Source organism: Schistocerca gregaria, chromosome 2 (assembly GCF_023897955.1).
Source record: "Schistocerca gregaria isolate iqSchGreg1 chromosome 2, iqSchGreg1.2, whole genome shotgun sequence".
NCBI classification, from domain to species: domain Eukaryota; kingdom Metazoa; phylum Arthropoda; class Insecta; order Orthoptera; family Acrididae; genus Schistocerca; species Schistocerca gregaria.
The window spans coordinates 971,380,080-971,396,467 of record NC_064921.1 but is presented as its reverse complement, the minus strand read 5'-3'; the positions used below and the strand labels follow the sequence as shown (position 1 = coordinate 971,396,467).

Genomic DNA, 16,388 nt, shown 5'->3' with positions numbered 1-16,388 from the left:
ACCGTTTGTAGGTGGTGCATACGTACAAAGCTCGTGACTTGGAACGAACATCTGTTAAATTTAAGCCTCCATCGGTCGTGGAGAGAGTGAGCGTATCGTACTTGACTTTAAAAATGTGTCCACGTGTGACAAAATGGCCTAGAGCGGACATCATACGCTTCGCTGTCTCCTGTGGCATGGGCAGTACTTGTGCAACGTAGTTAATCTTTGAGGTGAGGTAGACATTAGCGAAGGTGACTTTCTGCAGTTCATCAAGGCTCCTTAGGTAGTGGGTCTGCATGCAAGCACGCATACTTGCCAGGTGATTCCTATAGTTCACCGCAATTGTGTGCTGTATGTTGCTCCTGTACTCAATACCAAGGCATTTCATTTTAGAAAGTAGTTGCAACTGACCGTGATGGTGCAGCGAGATGCCGCGTCCTATGTTCATAATGCCAGATTTCCTGACATTCAACTTCGCACCCGCAACAAGTTCGTAGTTTTTGACGATCTGAAGGGCTTCCTCGACTTCACCTTCGTCCATGACCAAAAATCCGACGTCATCCGCATATGCAGTACAAACAATCTTAATGCCGTGGATGGTTAATCCTTGTAGACGCTGTGTCAAGGTGACAAGCAAAGGCTCAATGGCAATGGCAAACAAGGCCATTGACATAGGGCATCCCTGTCGCACTGAATTAGTAATATTAATCGATGCGCTCAGCTGGCCATTCACCATGAGTCGAGTTACTCCTTTACGTAGGAGCTCATGTATAAGATTGATAAAACGTAGTGGAAATCCCATGGCATGCATCGTCCGGATGAGAAACTGATGGTTTACTCTGTCGAATGCCTTTGAAAAGTCAAGGGAAACTAGCGCACACCGTATCTTGCACGCATCTGCAATGGCTATGACGTCCCTGTATTGAGACAAATTTTGGAAGATCGTCCTACCGACACCTACACTGGTCTGGTACTGACCAATGACAGTATTCATCAACATTTCCAATCTATTAGAAATAATACGTGCTAAAATTTTGTAGTCACTGTTCAGTAAAGTAAGCGGCCGAAAATCGTCAACAGAACTGCACATTGGGCGTTTAGGGATTAAAACCACGATGCCTTCCACGAGAGCCTGAGGAACATTAAAATCAGGCCGTAAAATTTCATTAAACATACTCAACAACTTGGGCTTTAATTTGTCGCAGAAAGTAAGATAAAATTCGGCAGTGAGACCGTCGGGTCCCGGCGATTTATTTTTCGGACTTCGTGATAGCGCAGAATCCAATTCGTCTTCATCAATTTCTCGCATGAGAGTTTCGACTTCAGCAGCACCCAAAGTCCTTTGCAAGTTATTGAGTAATTCATCGTGAGTTCCATCGTCGGTATGTGTCGTTGCCAGCAGATCTGCCAGGTGATTGTGAAGTGCGTTCCGTATGTCTTGTTGCCGCGTGAGCGCAACGCCTTCACTCAACTGAAGACGAGTTATTAATCTCCGCCGCCCCCTCTTATTTTCACGAATGACGTGAAACATGGATGTCATTTCGTCGTCTATCACATTCTGGGGCCTTGACCTTATTTGAAAGCCTTCTGCCTGCTGCCGCTGAAGTTTTAATAATTTTGCCTTAATTTTTTTAATCTGCATAAAATTTTCAGGTACAGTCACATCGGACTGGTAAAGCTCCCTGAGACAAGTAAAATAAAACTCAGACGTTTGCCGTTTCCACCAGGATTTGTCCCGAGCGTAGCGTTTAAACATTTTTGATAAAGTTGGTTTGGCATGTGTTATCCACCATTCAGTAACGGAGGCATACTGTGCAACCCGTCGTTCACATGCCTCCCATGTTTCGTTAAAGACACGGTGACAGTCTACATCGTTAAGGAGAGCATTGTTAAGTTTCCAGAAACCTCTGCCGCGAAATGTGCCTTGCTTGACCATGTTAACAGTACAAATATATGCGGCATGATCGGAAAAAATTGTGGGCCAAACTTCGGATTGGAGGACTTGAGTCTTCATACACGCCGATACATAGATTCTGTCTAGCCGGCTTGCAGAGTGGTTCGTGACATGAGTGAACCCAGGTGCCGCTCCGTGCGTATGCTCCCATGTGTCAATGAGGTTCATTTCTTGGACGATACGTTCTAGTTCTCCAGATTTGTTAAAATTAGGCGTCTGGTCTTTTGGACTTAAGACACAATTGAAGTCACCCGCAAAAATTATACGATCGTAGGTCCCCCTAAAAAGTGGGACTATGGCGCTTGTGAAGAACTCAGCCCTAGCACGCCTATTGCTACTGCCGGACGGGGCGTAAACATTGATTATGCGTGACCGATGGAAAGTGACAGCGATCCCTCTATGATCAGTCAGTTTTTCTGCGTCGGTCGCTACAATCCCTTCTTTTAACAGAATCGCTGTCCCTAAATTCGCACCGCTCCCGGAATTGGAGAGAGTAGTATAACCAGATATTCGGTCAAGTTCAATCGCAGCGACTTCTTGAAGTAACAGAATATCGATATCCGCTGCGTATACAAAATCTTGTAAATTACGGAGCCGCCAGTACGACTGTATCTTATTGATGTTTAACGTGGCAATTTTATAGGCTTGGGGCTCGTTCATGGGAGAAGGCACATACTATTAATTAAACAGTCTTAGAAGGATGGCTAACGAAATTGAGGCCAAGCGCGTCAGTCGGAGTTCCTGTAGTTCCTGGTACTGTTGGTGTATGCTTCTCTGTGGGGGGTGCCGAAGATTCCGTCTCAATGGTCCGCATGACAGCCGCATCATTGCTCGCATCCAATACTTCCATTTCCTGTGCCCAATTCCCAGTGAGAGTGGCCTCTGACAAAAGCGATCCTGCGTTTCCTTGAGCGTGGGTATCCGGCAAAACGACTCTACTCGAGGTATCACTATCTTCCACCCGTCGTGGATTCACAGGGGGAGACACTACAGGATCAATGTCCATTCGACCAGACGCAGGGAGACCAACTTCAGAGGGTTCAGAAGTGTTCTGACTCATTTGGCTGCTTATTCGTTTCGCTTTTTCGCGGAGCTGTGGGGCGAGCTGATTGGCTCCTTGATGTGCAAGTCTTCGCTTCTTTTTGGAAGGCTTCCTGTTAGCGTTCGCAGTATCATCAACATCCGAAGTGGACTGTTGACTCTGGGGTTGATCCGCCGGGAACACAGCGTCTGCTTCATCCTCAGTACCAGTGGCATCAACCACTGGGGAGTCATCCGTCGTTACCTCCATCTCTGAGTGTGGTAGCGGCGGTGCCGCGTCAGCACTCGGTTCTTTGACGTTATCGGCCAAAACATCATTCAAACGAGGGGCATCTACAGGCGGGGTCGCGGGTAGAAGACCAGAAGCCGCGACAGCGTATGTCAGTGGCAGTGCCGTCGTCACAGGGGGGCTAGCGGCTTCACCGACAGGTATCTGCGTCACGCGTCTTTGTATACATTCAGAGCGCACGTGGCCGGGCGCACCACAGCCGGCACACGTTTTTGGCTGCCCATCATATATGACAATTCCGCGATGTCCACCTACGTTAATGTATGAAGGGATATGCTTCTGTAGATCGATCTTAACCTGCCTGACGCCGTTAAGCACCGGAAATTTGTGGGCTTTGGACCAACGTTCCGCAAAATTGTTAATAAGCCTCCCGTAAGGTGTTAATGCAGAATTTATTTGCGCGGCTGATATTTCAAACGGGAGTTCGAAAATACGTGCCGTTCGGATGCCCAGTCCAGCATGCGTAATGCTGACGTCACTGACGGTACCATCTCTATGTTTAAACTTCAGTACACCTCCACTGGACTCCACAATTCTATCACACATTTCAGAGGACGTTAATTTCACATAAACAACACTAGTCACGATAGAGAAATTTATCCCTACAATGTCATCAAAAGTTATCTTAGCTGTTTCCTCTAACCATGCTTCAACTTCAAACGAATTTGGTTTCGAAAAGTTCCTATCAAAGGTATACTTCAAGGTATCTTTCCTGTTAGTCGGATTCATAATTCCATATCGGATCCTACAGAACGGAACGAATACTAATAAGCAGACGCTGTAAGCACGCGACTCACCGCCTGACGTAAACACTTCCTGCCGCAGCGCGCTGGCCCTGGAGGTCCGCTCACCACCGCTGCCGCAGGCAGACTACCAACTGAGCTCCACTACAGTCCACCGCTCTACCAACTGAGCTACCAGAGGCTCTGTATACTTTCTTCCCCCCTGTGGGTTCGGGGGTAAGAATAGGCCCACGGTATTCCTGCCTGTCGTAAGAGGCGACTAAAAGGAGTCTCAAACGTTTCGGCCTTATGTGATGGTCCCCTACCGGGTTTGACCTCCATCTTCTAAATTCTTCCGAAGAGCGAGCTGATTGGGGAAGGGCGCCTTACAAGGTGCAATGTGTCCATCGCTCATTACCATCTCTAGCTTGGTTGGTCGTCGTCGCATAGCTGTCCCGCCCACTCACCATCTCTAGGGCGTGGCTTTGTTCTTGGGTGCGGTTTTTTGCAGTCTGCTCTGCTGTGTCGCTTATGGATAACTGTGAATCCTCCACTACAGTCCACCGCTCTACCAACTGAGCTACCAGAGGCTCTGTATACTTTCTTATTCCTACTCATTGCTTTACGTCCGTCCCTGTCTGCCGTCTGCACACACTGCTACTCTGCGCGGCCATATAGACGCACAGGAAATGCAATCATCGGCTGCAACTGCAAACATTGCCCAGATTAAGTTTTATAATGCTCGATGGTGTCGATTAGGTTAAAATATGCAAGTAGGAAGTGTCTGAAGTATGTCAGAGGACTGCTAAGTGTATTACGAGTCTTGTCCTGCTGTCTGGTTCCATGGTGTAACGGTTAGCACTCTGGACTCTGAATCCAGCGAACCGAGTTCGAATCTCGGTGGAACCTTCGTTTAGTCTAAATTTTCTGTAATAAGAGTTTCTCGCTGAGGAAGTAGCAGCAATAGGCTCAAGGCGTTAGTTTCTACGAAGGTTAAAAATCCCATGATTATCAACTAGCTATTACAAGCTGAGCAAATGAATTTCCTTTAAAATAGGTTTAAAACATAGGGAGGTTCTGACTCAGTGGGCATTCTCTGGAGCCTCTTTGCTGATGAGATTAGAAAAACAGTCCTCTGGGCCGGATTTGAACCAGCGACCTATGGATAACTGTGAATCCTCCACCGCTCTACCAACTGAGCTACCAGAGGCTCTGTATACTTTCTTATTCCTACTCATTGCTTTACGTTCGTCCCTGTCTGCCGTCTGCACACACTGCTACTCAGCGCGGCCATATAGATACACAGGAAATGCAATCATCGGCTGCAACTGCAAACATTGCCCAGATTAAGTTTTATAATGCTCGATGGTGTCGATTAGGTTAAAATATGCAAGTAGGAAGTGTCTGAAGTATGTCAGAGTACTGCTAAGTGTATTACGAGTCTTATCCTGCTGTCTGGTTCCATGGTGTAACGGTTAGCACTCTGGACTCTGAATCCAGCGATCCGAGTTCGAATCTCGGTGGAACCTTCGTTTAGTCTAAATTTTCTGTAATAAGAGTTTCTCGCTGAGGAAGTAGCAGCAATAGGCTCACGGCGTTAGTTTCTACGTTTGTGTAAAAAACGATGCGTCTATAAAACGGCCGAATATTGGTGCGACTTTGTGACCTATATAGAACATTAAACGAGTAATACCTGTAAGAGCAAGCAATTTTACGATAATTCGAAGAAATATCATTATCCCACGAAGGTTAAAAATCCCATGATTATCAACTAGCTATTACAAGCTGAGCAAATGAATTTCCTTTAAAATAGGTTTAAAACATAGGGAGGTTCTGACTCAGTGGGCATTCTCTGGAGCCTCTTTGCTGATGAGATTAGAAAAACAGTCCTCTGGGCCGGATTTGAACCAGCGACCTATGGATAACTGTGAATCCTCCACTACAGTCCACCGCTCTACCAACTGAGCTACCAGAGGCTCTGTATACTTTCTTATTCCTACTCATTGCTTTACGTCCGTCCCTGTCAGCCGTCTGCACACACTGCTACTCAGCGCGGCCATATAGACGCACAGGAAATGCAATCATCGGCCGCAACTGCAAACATTGCCCAGATTAAGTTTTATAATGCTCGATGGTGTCGATTAGGTTAAAATATGCAAGTAGGAAGTGTCTGAAGTATGTCAGAGGACTGCTAAGTGAATTACGAGTCTTGTCCTTCTGTTTGGTTCCATGGTGTAACGGTTAGCACTCTGGACTCTGAATCCAGCGGTCCGAGTTCGAATCTCGGTGGAACCTTCGTTTAGTCTAAATTTTCTGTAATAAGAGTTTCTCGCTGAGGAAGTAGCAGCAATAGGCTCACGGCGTTAGTTTCTACGTTTGTGTAAAAAACGATGCGTCTATAAAACGGCCGAATATTGGTGCGACTTTGTGACCTATATAGAACATTAAACGAGTAATACCTGTAAGAGCAAGCAATTTTACGATAATTCGAAGAAATATCATTATCCCACGAAGGTTAAAAATCCCATGATTATCAACTAGCTATTACAAGCTGAGCAAATGAATTTCCTTTAAAATAGGTTTAAAACATAGGGAGGTTCTGACTCAGTGGGCATTCTCTGGGGCCTCTTTGCTGATGAGATTAGAAAAACAGTCCTCTGGGCCGGATTTGAACCAGCGACCTATGGATAACTGTGAATCCTCCACTACAGTCCACCGCTCTACCAACTGAGCTACCAGAGGCTCTGTATACTTTCTTATTCCTACTCATTGCTTTACGTCCGTCCCTGTCTGCCGTCTGCACACACTGCTACTCAGCGCGGCCATATAGACGCACAGGAAATGCAATCATCGGCTGCAACTGCAAACATTGCCCAGATTAAGTTTTATAATGCTCGATGGTGTCGATTAGGTTAAAATATGCAAGTAGGAAGTGTCTGAAGTATGTCAGAGGACTGCTAAGTGTATTACGAGTCTTATCCTGCTGTCTGGTTCCATGGTGTAACGGTTAGCACTCTGGACTCTGAATCCAGCGATCCGAGTTCGAACCTTCGTTTAGTCTAAATTTTCTGTAATAAGAGTTTCTCGCTGAGGAAGTAGCAGCAATAGGCTCACGGCGTTAGTTTCTACGTTTGTGTAAAAAACGATGCGTCTATAAAACGGCCGAATATTGGTGCGACTTTGTGACCTATATAGAACATTAAACGAGTAATACCTGTAAGAGCAAGCAATTTTACGATAATTCGAAGAAATATCATTATTCCACGAAGGTTAAAAATCCCATGATTATCAACTAGCTATTACAAGCTGAGCAAATGAATTTCCTTTAAAATAGGTTTAAAACATAGGGAGGTTCTGACTCAGTGGGCATTCTCTGGAGCCTCTTTGCTGATGAGATTAGAAAAACAGGCCTCTGGGCCGGATTTGAACCAGCGACCTATGGATAACTGTGAATCCTCCACTACAGTCCACCGCTCTACCAACTGAGCTACCAGAGGCTCTGTATACTTTTTTGTTCCTACTCATTGCTTTACGTCCGTCCCTGTCTGCCGTCTGCACACACTGCTACTCAGCGCGGCCATATAGACGCACAGGAAATGCAATCATCGGCTGCAACTGCAAACATTGCCCAGATTAAGTTTTATAATGCTCGATGGTGTCGATTAGGTTAAAATATGCAAGTAGGAAGTGTCTGAAGTATGTCAGAGGACTGCTAAGTGTATTACGAGTCTTATCCTGCTGTCTGGTTCCATGGTGTAACGGTTAGCACTCTGGACTCTGAATCCAGCGATCCGAGTTCGAATCTCGGTGGAACCTTCGTTTAGTCTAAATTTTCTGTAATAAGAGTTTCTCGCTGAGGAAGTAGCAGCAATAGGCTCACGGCGTTAGTTTCTATGTTTGTGTAAAAAACGATGCGTCTATAAAACGGCCGAATATTGGTGCGACTTTGTGACCTATATAGAACATTAAACGAGTAATACCTGTAAGAGCAAGCAATTTTACGATAATTCGAAGAAATATCATTATTCCACGAAGGTTAAAAATCCCATGATTATCAACTAGCTATTACAAGCTGAGCAAATGAATTTCCTTTAAAATAGGTTTAAAACATAGGGAGGTTCTGACTCAGTGGGCATTCTCTGGAGCCTCTTTGCTGATGAGATTAGAAAAACAGTCCTCTGGGCCGGATTTGAACCAGCGACCTATGGATAACTGTGAATCCTCCACTACAGTCCACCGCTCTACCAACTGAGCTACCAGAGGCTCTGTATACTTTTTTGTTCCTACTCATTGCTTTAGGTCCGTCCCTGTCTGCCGTCTGCACACACAGCTACTCAGCGCGGCCATATAGACGCACAGGAAATGCAATCATCGGCTGCAACTGCAAACATTGCCCAGATTAAGTTTTATAATGCTCGATGGTGTCGATTAGGTTAAAATATGCAAGTAGGAAGTGTCTGAAGTATGTCAGAGGACTGCTAAGTGTATTACGAGTCTTATCCTGCTGTCTGGTTCCATGGTGTAACGGTTAGCACTCTGGACTCTGAATCCAGCGATCCGAGTTCGAATCTCGGTGGAACCTTCGTTTAGTCTAAATTTTCTGTAATAAGAGTTTCTCGCTGAGGAAGTAGCAGCAATAGGCTCACGGCGTTAGTTTCTACGTTTGTGTAAAAAACGATGCGTCTATATAACGGCCGAATATTGGTGCGACTTTGTGACCTATATAGAACATTAAACGAGTAATACCTGTAAGAGCAAGCAATTTTACGATAATTCGAAGAAATATCATTATCCCACGAAGGTTAAAAATCCCATGATTATCAACTAGCTATTACAAGCTGAGCAAATGAATTTCCTTTAAAATAGGTTTAAAACATAGGGAGGTTCTGACTCAGTGGGCATTCTCATTCTCTGGAGCCTCTTTGCTGATGAGATTAGAAAAACAGTCCTCTGGGCCGGATTTGAACCAGCGACCTATGGATAACTGTGAATCCACCACTACAGTCCACCGCTCTACCAACTGAGCTACCAGAGGCTCTGTATACTTTCTTATTCCTACTCATTGCTTTACGTCCGTCCCTGTCTGCCGTCTGCACACACTGCTACTCAGCGCGGCCATATAGACGCACAGGAAATGCAATCATCGGCTGCAACTGCAAACATTGCCCAGATTAAGTTTTATAATGCTCGATGGTGTCGATTAGGTTAAAATATGCAAGTAGGAAGTGTCTGAAGTATGTCAGAGGACTGCTAAGTGTATTACGATTCTTATCCTGCTGTCTGGTTCCATGGTGTAACGGTTAGCACTCTGGACTCTGAATCCAGCGATCCGAGTTCGAATCTCGGTGGAACCTTCGTTTAGTCCAAATTTTCTGTAATAAGAGTTTCTCGCTGAGGAAGTAGCAGCAATAGGCTCACGGCGTTAGTTTCTACGTTTGTGTAAAAAACGATGCGTCCATAAAATGCTCGAATATTGGTGCGACTTTGTGACCTATATAGAACATTAAACGAGTAATACCTGTAAGAGCAAGCAATTTTACGATAATTCGAAGAAATATCATTATCCCACGAAGGTTAAAAATCCCATGATTATCAACTAGCTATTACAAGCTGAGCAAATGAATTTCCTTTAAAATAGGTTTAAAACATAGGGAGGTTCTGACTCAGTGGGCATTCTCTGGAGCCTCTTTGCTGATGAGATTAGAAAAACAGTCCTCTGGGCCGGATTTGAACCAGCGACCTATGGATAACTGTGAATCCTCCACTACAGTCCACCGCTCTACCAACTGAGCTACCAGAGGCTCTGTATACTTTCTTATTCCTACTCATTGCTTTACGTCCGTCCCTGTCTGCCGTCTGCACACACTGCTACTCAGCGCGGCCATATAGACGCACAGGAAATGCAATCATCGGCTGCAACTGCAAACATTGCCCAGATTAAGTTTTATAATGCTCGATGGTGTCGATTAGGTTAAAATATGCAAGTAGGAAGTGTCTGAAGTATGTCAGAGGACTGCTAAGTGTATTACGAGTCTTATCCTGCTGTCTGGTTCCATGGTGTAACGGTTAGCACTCTGGACTCTGAATCCAGCGATCCGAGTTCGAATCTCGGTGGAACCTTCGTTTAGTCTAAATTTTCTGTAATAAGAGTTTCTCGCTGAGGAAGTAGCAGCAATAGGCTCACGGCGTTAGTTTCTACGTTTGTGTAAAAAACGATGCGTCTATAAAACGGCCGAATATTGGTGCGACTTTGTGACCTATATTGAACATTAAACGAGTAATACCTGTAAGAGCAAGCAATTTTACGATAATTCGAAGAAATATCATTATCGCACGAAGGTTAAAAATCCCATGATTATCAACTAGCTATTACAAGCTGAGCAAATGAATTTCCTTTAAAATAGGTTTAAAACATAGGGAGGTTCTGACTCAGTGGGCATTCTCTGGAGCCTCTTTGCTGATGAGATTAGAAAAACAGTCCTCTGGGCCGGATTTGAACCAGCGACCTATGGATAACTGTGAATCCTACACTACAGTCCACCGCTCTACCAACTTTTTTTTTTTTGTGCGTGTGTTGTATTCCATTTTCAGAGATTTGTCCTGGGCCTTCACGGCTACCGTAGCGGCGAGAGGGCCCACGAAGTCCCAACCGTACTTCACCCCAGGCAGCAATCCCCTACTTCTGGTCTGCAACACTCTTTCTGTTGTTTGTTGTTCTTTTTAGTGCTTTCGTTGTGTTGTTGGTTTTTTATCAACTTTTATAATTGTTTATTTTTTATTATAATTTATTTATTTATTTATTTATTTTGTTTTTTTTAATTGAAAAAGAAAAAAGGATCTCTGGTCCGCTAGAAAAACAGAAGAAAATAAAATAGTCCTTGTCGTAACGCTGTTCAGTATACGTCACTGTGACATTTGAAGAAGAAAAGAAAAAAAAACAAAGCAATGTAGAATGAAGGAAAGAAAAAAAAATACTTCTTTCATCGAAGAACGACTTCTAAAAAATTCGCATATCGTTTCCTGTAATGTCTCGTCTGTGAAAGTATGTGAAACTGTAATGCCAGGTAAAGACAGAACGCCGCCTCACTCTTGGGTACTTGCGTCTGTAAATACTGAACATAATGACCCTTCAACCAATTGACAGAGTTTCGTTTGGTGTTCGGGTACGGCACTGAATCCGGATACAGGAAATCTTCAGGTTTAATACAAAGCTGGGAAGTCCTCATAATCGTAGCCAGTTTTCGGCGAATGCATGGCCAAACTGCTTGGACAGTGGTGCACAGAAAACGATGTTCATCAGTATCAGGCAAGTTGCACATAAGGCACAAAGGTGAGTCAGCCAAATGTAGAGCATGAAGTCGTGAATTGGTACTTATTTTACGGTTCACGACCCTGTACCAAGAGGCTTTCACTGACGTTGGTAAATCACGGCTATGTATGTTTTTCCATATCACTGGCCAGCGATGATTGGGGTACTTGTGTTCGATGTTGTTCCTGTTCTTGGTTGCCAGTAGTTTCTTATAAACTAACTTCACCACGGAAAGCTCATTTTCTGGGAGAGTTGACCGTACGTAACTGAACTCAATGAAAAAGCTCTTAAAGTGAGTCAGCGCAGGCGGAATATGTTGAACAGAGACGGGAGGCTGCAGGCAGGCCGGCGTTATTTCGGTTAACAAGTGAGCCGTTAGACTGTTCGGTAACGACCTCCACCGTTTGTAGGTGGTGCATACGTACAAAGCTCGTGACTTGGAACGAACATCTGTTAAATTTAAGCCTCCATCGGTCGTGGAGAGAGTGAGCGTATCGTACTTGACTTTAAAAATGTGTCCACGTGTGACAAAATGGCCTAGAGCGGACATCATACGCTTCGCTGTCTCCTGTGGCATGGGCAGTACTTGTGCAACGTAGTTAATCTTTGAGGTGAGGTAGACATTAGCGAAGGTGACTTTCTGCAGTTCATCAAGGCTCCTTAGGTAGTGGGTCTGCATGCAAGCACGCATACTTGCCAGGTGATTCCTATAGTTCACCGCAATTGTGTGCTGTATGTTGCTCCTGTACTCAATACCAAGGCATTTCATTTTAGAAAGTAGTTGCAACTGACCGTGATGGTGCAGCGAGATGCCGCGTCCTATGTTCATAATGCCAGATTTCCTGACATTCAACTTCGCACCCGCAACAAGTTCGTAGTTTTTGACGATCTGAAGGGCTTCCTCGACTTCACCTTCGTCCATGACCAAAAATCCGACGTCATCCGCATATGCAGTACAAACAATCTTAATGCCGTGGATGGTTAATCCTTGTAGACGCTGTGTCAAGGTGACAAGCAAAGGCTCAATGGCAATGGCAAACAAGGCCATTGACATAGGGCATCCCTGTCGCACTGAATTAGTAATATTAATCGATGCGCTCAGCTGGCCATTCACCATGAGTCGAGTTACTCCTTTACGTAGGAGCTCATGTATAAGATTGATAAAACGTAGTGGAAATCCCATGGCATGCATCGTCCGGATGAGAAACTGATGGTTTACTCTGTCGAATGCCTTTGAAAAGTCAAGGGAAACTAGCGCACACCGTATCTTGCACGCATCTGCAATGGCTATGACGTCCCTGTATTGAGACAAATTTTGGAAGATCGTCCTACCGACACCTACACTGGTCTGGTACTGACCAATGACAGTATTCATCAACATTTCCAATCTATTAGAAATAATACGTGCTAAAATTTTGTAGTCACTGTTCAGTAAAGTAAGCGGCCGAAAATCGTCAACAGAACTGCACATTGGGCGTTTAGGGATTAAAACCACGATGCCTTCCACGAGAGCCTGAGGAACATTAAAATCAGGCCGTAAAATTTCATTAAACATACTCAACAACTTGGGCTTTAATTTGTCGCAGAAAGTAAGATAAAATTCGGCAGTGAGACCGTCGGGTCCCGGCGATTTATTTTTCGGACTTCGTGATAGCGCAGAATCCAATTCGTCTTCATCAATTTCTCGCATGAGAGTTTCGACTTCAGCAGCACCCAAAGTCCTTTGCAAGTTATTGAGTAATTCATCGTGAGTTCCATCGTCGGTATGTGTCGTTGCCAGCAGATCTGCCAGGTGATTGTGAAGTGCGTTCCGTATGTCTTGTTGCCGCGTGAGCGCAACGCCTTCACTCAACTGAAGACGAGTTATTAATCTCCGCCGCCCCCTCTTATTTTCACGAATGACGTGAAACATGGATGTCATTTCGTCGTCTATCACATTCTGGGGCCTTGACCTTATTTGAAAGCCTTCTGCCTGCTGCCGCTGAAGTTTTAATAATTTTGCCTTAATTTTTTTAATCTGCATAAAATTTTCAGGTACAGTCACATCGGACTGGTAAAGCTCCCTGAGACAAGTAAAATAAAACTCAGACGTTTGCCGTTTCCACCAGGATTTGTCCCGAGCGTAGCGTTTAAACATTTTTGATAAAGTTGGTTTGGCATGTGTTATCCACCATTCAGTAACGGAGGCATACTGTGCAACCCGTCGTTCACATGCCTCCCATGTTTCGTTAAAGACACGGTGACAGTCTACATCGTTAAGGAGAGCATTGTTAAGTTTCCAGAAACCTCTGCCGCGAAATGTGCCTTGCTTGACCATGTTAACAGTACAAATATATGCGGCATGATCGGAAAAAATTGTGGGCCAAACTTCGGATTGGAGGACTTGAGTCTTCATACACGCCGATACATAGATTCTGTCTAGCCGGCTTGCAGAGTGGTTCGTGACATGAGTGAACCCAGGTGCCGCTCCGTGCGTATGCTCCCATGTGTCAATGAGGTTCATTTCTTGGACGATACGTTCTAGTTCTCCAGATTTGTTAAAATTAGGCGTCTGGTCTTTTGGACTTAAGACACAATTGAAGTCACCCGCAAAAATTATACGATCGTAGGTCCCCCTAAAAAGTGGGACTATGGCGCTTGTGAAGAACTCAGCCCTAGCACGCCTATTGCTACTGCCGGACGGGGCGTAAACATTGATTATGCGTGACCGATGGAAAGTGACAGCGATCCCTCTATGATCAGTCAGTTTTTCTGCGTCGGTCGCTACAATCCCTTCTTTTAACAGAATCGCTGTCCCTAAATTCGCACCGCTCCCGGAATTGGAGAGAGTAGTATAACCAGATATTCGGTCAAGTTCAATCGCAGCGACTTCTTGAAGTAACAGAATATCGATATCCGCTGCGTATACAAAATCTTGTAAATTACGGAGCCGCCAGTACGACTGTATCTTATTGATGTTTAACGTGGCAATTTTATAGGCTTGGGGCTCGTTCATGGGAGAAGGCACATACTATTAATTAAACAGTCTTAGAAGGATGGCTAACGAAATTGAGGCCAAGCGCGTCAGTCGGAGTTCCTGTAGTTCCTGGTACTGTTGGTGTATGCTTCTCTGTGGGGGGTGCCGAAGATTCCGTCTCAATGGTCCGCATGACAGCCGCATCATTGCTCGCATCCAATACTTCCATTTCCTGTGCCCAATTCCCAGTGAGAGTGGCCTCTGACAAAAGCGATCCTGCGTTTCCTTGAGCGTGGGTATCCGGCAAAACGACTCTACTCGAGGTATCACTATCTTCCACCCGTCGTGGATTCACAGGGGGAGACACTACAGGATCAATGTCCATTCGACCAGACGCAGGGAGACCAACTTCAGAGGGTTCAGAAGTGTTCTGACTCATTTGGCTGCTTATTCGTTTCGCTTTTTCGCGGAGCTGTGGGGCGAGCTGATTGGCTCCTTGATGTGCAAGTCTTCGCTTCTTTTTGGAAGGCTTCCTGTTAGCGTTCGCAGTATCATCAACATCCGAAGTGGACTGTTGACTCTGGGGTTGATCCGCCGGGAACACAGCGTCTGCTTCATCCTCAGTACCAGTGGCATCAACCACTGGGGAGTCATCCGTCGTTACCTCCATCTCTGAGTGTGGTAGCGGCGGTGCCGCGTCAGCACTCGGTTCTTTGACGTTATCGGCCAAAACATCATTCAAACGAGGGGCATCTACAGGCGGGGTCGCGGGTAGAAGACCAGAAGCCGCGACAGCGTATGTCAGTGGCAGTGCCGTCGTCACAGGGGGGCTAGCGGCTTCACCGACAGGTATCTGCGTCACGCGTCTTTGTATACATTCAGAGCGCACGTGGCCGGGCGCACCACAGCCGGCACACGTTTTTGGCTGCCCATCATATATGACAATTCCGCGATGTCCACCTACGTTAATGTATGAAGGGATATGCTTCTGTAGATCGATCTTAACCTGCCTGACGCCGTTAAGCACCGGAAATTTGTGGGCTTTGGACCAACGTTCCGCAAAATTGTTAATAAGCCTCCCGTAAGGTGTTAATGCAGAATTTATTTGCGCGGCTGATATTTCAAACGGGAGTTCGAAAATACGTGCCGTTCGGATGCCCAGTCCAGCATGCGTAATGCTGACGTCACTGACGGTACCATCTCTATGTTTAAACTTCAGTACACCTCCACTGGACTCCACAATTCTATCACACATTTCAGAGGACGTTAATTTCACATAAACAACACTAGTCACGATAGAGAAATTTATCCCTACAATGTCATCAAAAGTTATCTTAGCTGTTTCCTCTAACCATGCTTCAACTTCAAACGAATTTGGTTTCGAAAAGTTCCTATCAAAGGTATACTTCAAGGTATCTTTCCTGTTAGTCGGATTCATAATTCCATATCGGATCCTACAGAACGGAACGAATACTAATAAGCAGACGCTGTAAGCACGCGACTCACCGCCTGACGTAAACACTTCCTGCCGCAGCGCGCTGGCCCTGGAGGTCCGCTCACCACCGCTGCCGCAGGCAGACTACCAACTGAGCTACCAGAGGCTCTGTATACTTTCTTATTCCTACTCATTGCTTTACGTCCGTCCCTGTCTGCCGTCTGCACACACTGCTACTCAGCGCGGCCATATAGACGCACAGGAAATGCAATCATCGGCTGCAACTGCAAACATTGCCCAGATTAAGTTTTATAATGCTCGATGGTGCCGATTAGGTTAAAATATGCAAGTAGGAAGTGTCTGAAGTATGTCAGAGGACTGCTAAGTGTATTACGAGTCTTATCCTGCTGTCTGGTTCCATGGTGTAACGGTTAGCACTCTGGACTCTGAATCCAGCGATCCGAGTTCGAATCTCGGTGGAACCTTCGTTTAGTCTAAATTTTCTGTAATAAGAGTTTCTCGCTGAGGAAGTAGCAGCAATAGGCTCACGGCGTTAGTTTCTACGTTTGTGTAAAAAACGATGCGTCTATAAAACGGCCGAATATTGGTGCGACTTTGTGACCTATATAGAACATTAAACGAGTAATACCTGTAAGAGCAAGCAATTTTACGATAATTCGAAGAAATATCATTCTCCCAC

The 16,388-nt window shown here is 45.2% G+C and overlaps 15 non-coding genes across 15 annotated transcripts; 8 read left to right on the top strand and 7 right to left on the bottom strand.

Moving 5' to 3' along the window:
• The first annotated feature begins 4,825 nt into the window (after positions 1–4,825).
• On the top strand, positions 4,826–4,897 carry Trnaq-cug (transfer RNA glutamine (anticodon CUG)). The gene has a single exon. It is a non-coding gene; the product is annotated as a tRNA-Gln (tRNA).
• Positions 4,898–5,119: 222 nt separating this feature from the next.
• Trnav-cac (transfer RNA valine (anticodon CAC)) lies at positions 5,120–5,198 on the bottom strand. The gene is given in 2 exon segments: positions 5,120–5,155; positions 5,159–5,198. It is a non-coding gene; the product is annotated as a tRNA-Val (tRNA).
• Positions 5,199–5,445: 247 nt separating this feature from the next.
• On the top strand, positions 5,446–5,517 carry Trnaq-cug (transfer RNA glutamine (anticodon CUG)). The gene has a single exon. It is a non-coding gene; the product is annotated as a tRNA-Gln (tRNA).
• A 358-nt stretch (positions 5,518–5,875) lies between these two features.
• Trnay-gua (transfer RNA tyrosine (anticodon GUA)) lies at positions 5,876–5,964 on the bottom strand. Its single transcript is given in 2 exon segments — positions 5,876–5,911; positions 5,928–5,964. It is a non-coding gene; the product is annotated as a tRNA-Tyr (tRNA).
• Positions 5,965–6,211: 247 nt separating this feature from the next.
• Positions 6,212–6,283, top strand: Trnaq-cug (transfer RNA glutamine (anticodon CUG)). Its single transcript has one exon. It is a non-coding gene; the product is annotated as a tRNA-Gln (tRNA).
• Positions 6,284–6,641: 358 nt separating this feature from the next.
• Trnay-gua (transfer RNA tyrosine (anticodon GUA)) lies at positions 6,642–6,730 on the bottom strand. Its single transcript is given in 2 exon segments — positions 6,642–6,677; positions 6,694–6,730. It is a non-coding gene; the product is annotated as a tRNA-Tyr (tRNA).
• A 666-nt stretch (positions 6,731–7,396) lies between these two features.
• Positions 7,397–7,485, bottom strand: Trnay-gua (transfer RNA tyrosine (anticodon GUA)). The gene is given in 2 exon segments: positions 7,397–7,432; positions 7,449–7,485. It is a non-coding gene; the product is annotated as a tRNA-Tyr (tRNA).
• Positions 7,486–7,732: 247 nt separating this feature from the next.
• Trnaq-cug (transfer RNA glutamine (anticodon CUG)) lies at positions 7,733–7,804 on the top strand. Its single transcript has one exon. It is a non-coding gene; the product is annotated as a tRNA-Gln (tRNA).
• Positions 7,805–8,162: 358 nt separating this feature from the next.
• On the bottom strand, positions 8,163–8,251 carry Trnay-gua (transfer RNA tyrosine (anticodon GUA)). The gene is given in 2 exon segments: positions 8,163–8,198; positions 8,215–8,251. It is a non-coding gene; the product is annotated as a tRNA-Tyr (tRNA).
• Positions 8,252–8,498: 247 nt separating this feature from the next.
• Trnaq-cug (transfer RNA glutamine (anticodon CUG)) lies at positions 8,499–8,570 on the top strand. The gene has a single exon. It is a non-coding gene; the product is annotated as a tRNA-Gln (tRNA).
• A 364-nt stretch (positions 8,571–8,934) lies between these two features.
• Trnay-gua (transfer RNA tyrosine (anticodon GUA)) lies at positions 8,935–9,023 on the bottom strand. The gene is given in 2 exon segments: positions 8,935–8,970; positions 8,987–9,023. It is a non-coding gene; the product is annotated as a tRNA-Tyr (tRNA).
• Positions 9,024–9,270: 247 nt separating this feature from the next.
• On the top strand, positions 9,271–9,342 carry Trnaq-cug (transfer RNA glutamine (anticodon CUG)). The gene has a single exon. It is a non-coding gene; the product is annotated as a tRNA-Gln (tRNA).
• Positions 9,343–9,700: 358 nt separating this feature from the next.
• On the bottom strand, positions 9,701–9,789 carry Trnay-gua (transfer RNA tyrosine (anticodon GUA)). Its single transcript is given in 2 exon segments — positions 9,701–9,736; positions 9,753–9,789. It is a non-coding gene; the product is annotated as a tRNA-Tyr (tRNA).
• A 247-nt stretch (positions 9,790–10,036) lies between these two features.
• Positions 10,037–10,108, top strand: Trnaq-cug (transfer RNA glutamine (anticodon CUG)). The gene has a single exon. It is a non-coding gene; the product is annotated as a tRNA-Gln (tRNA).
• Positions 10,109–16,101: 5,993 nt separating this feature from the next.
• Trnaq-cug (transfer RNA glutamine (anticodon CUG)) lies at positions 16,102–16,173 on the top strand. The gene has a single exon. It is a non-coding gene; the product is annotated as a tRNA-Gln (tRNA).
• The last annotated feature ends 215 nt before the right edge of the window (positions 16,174–16,388 follow it).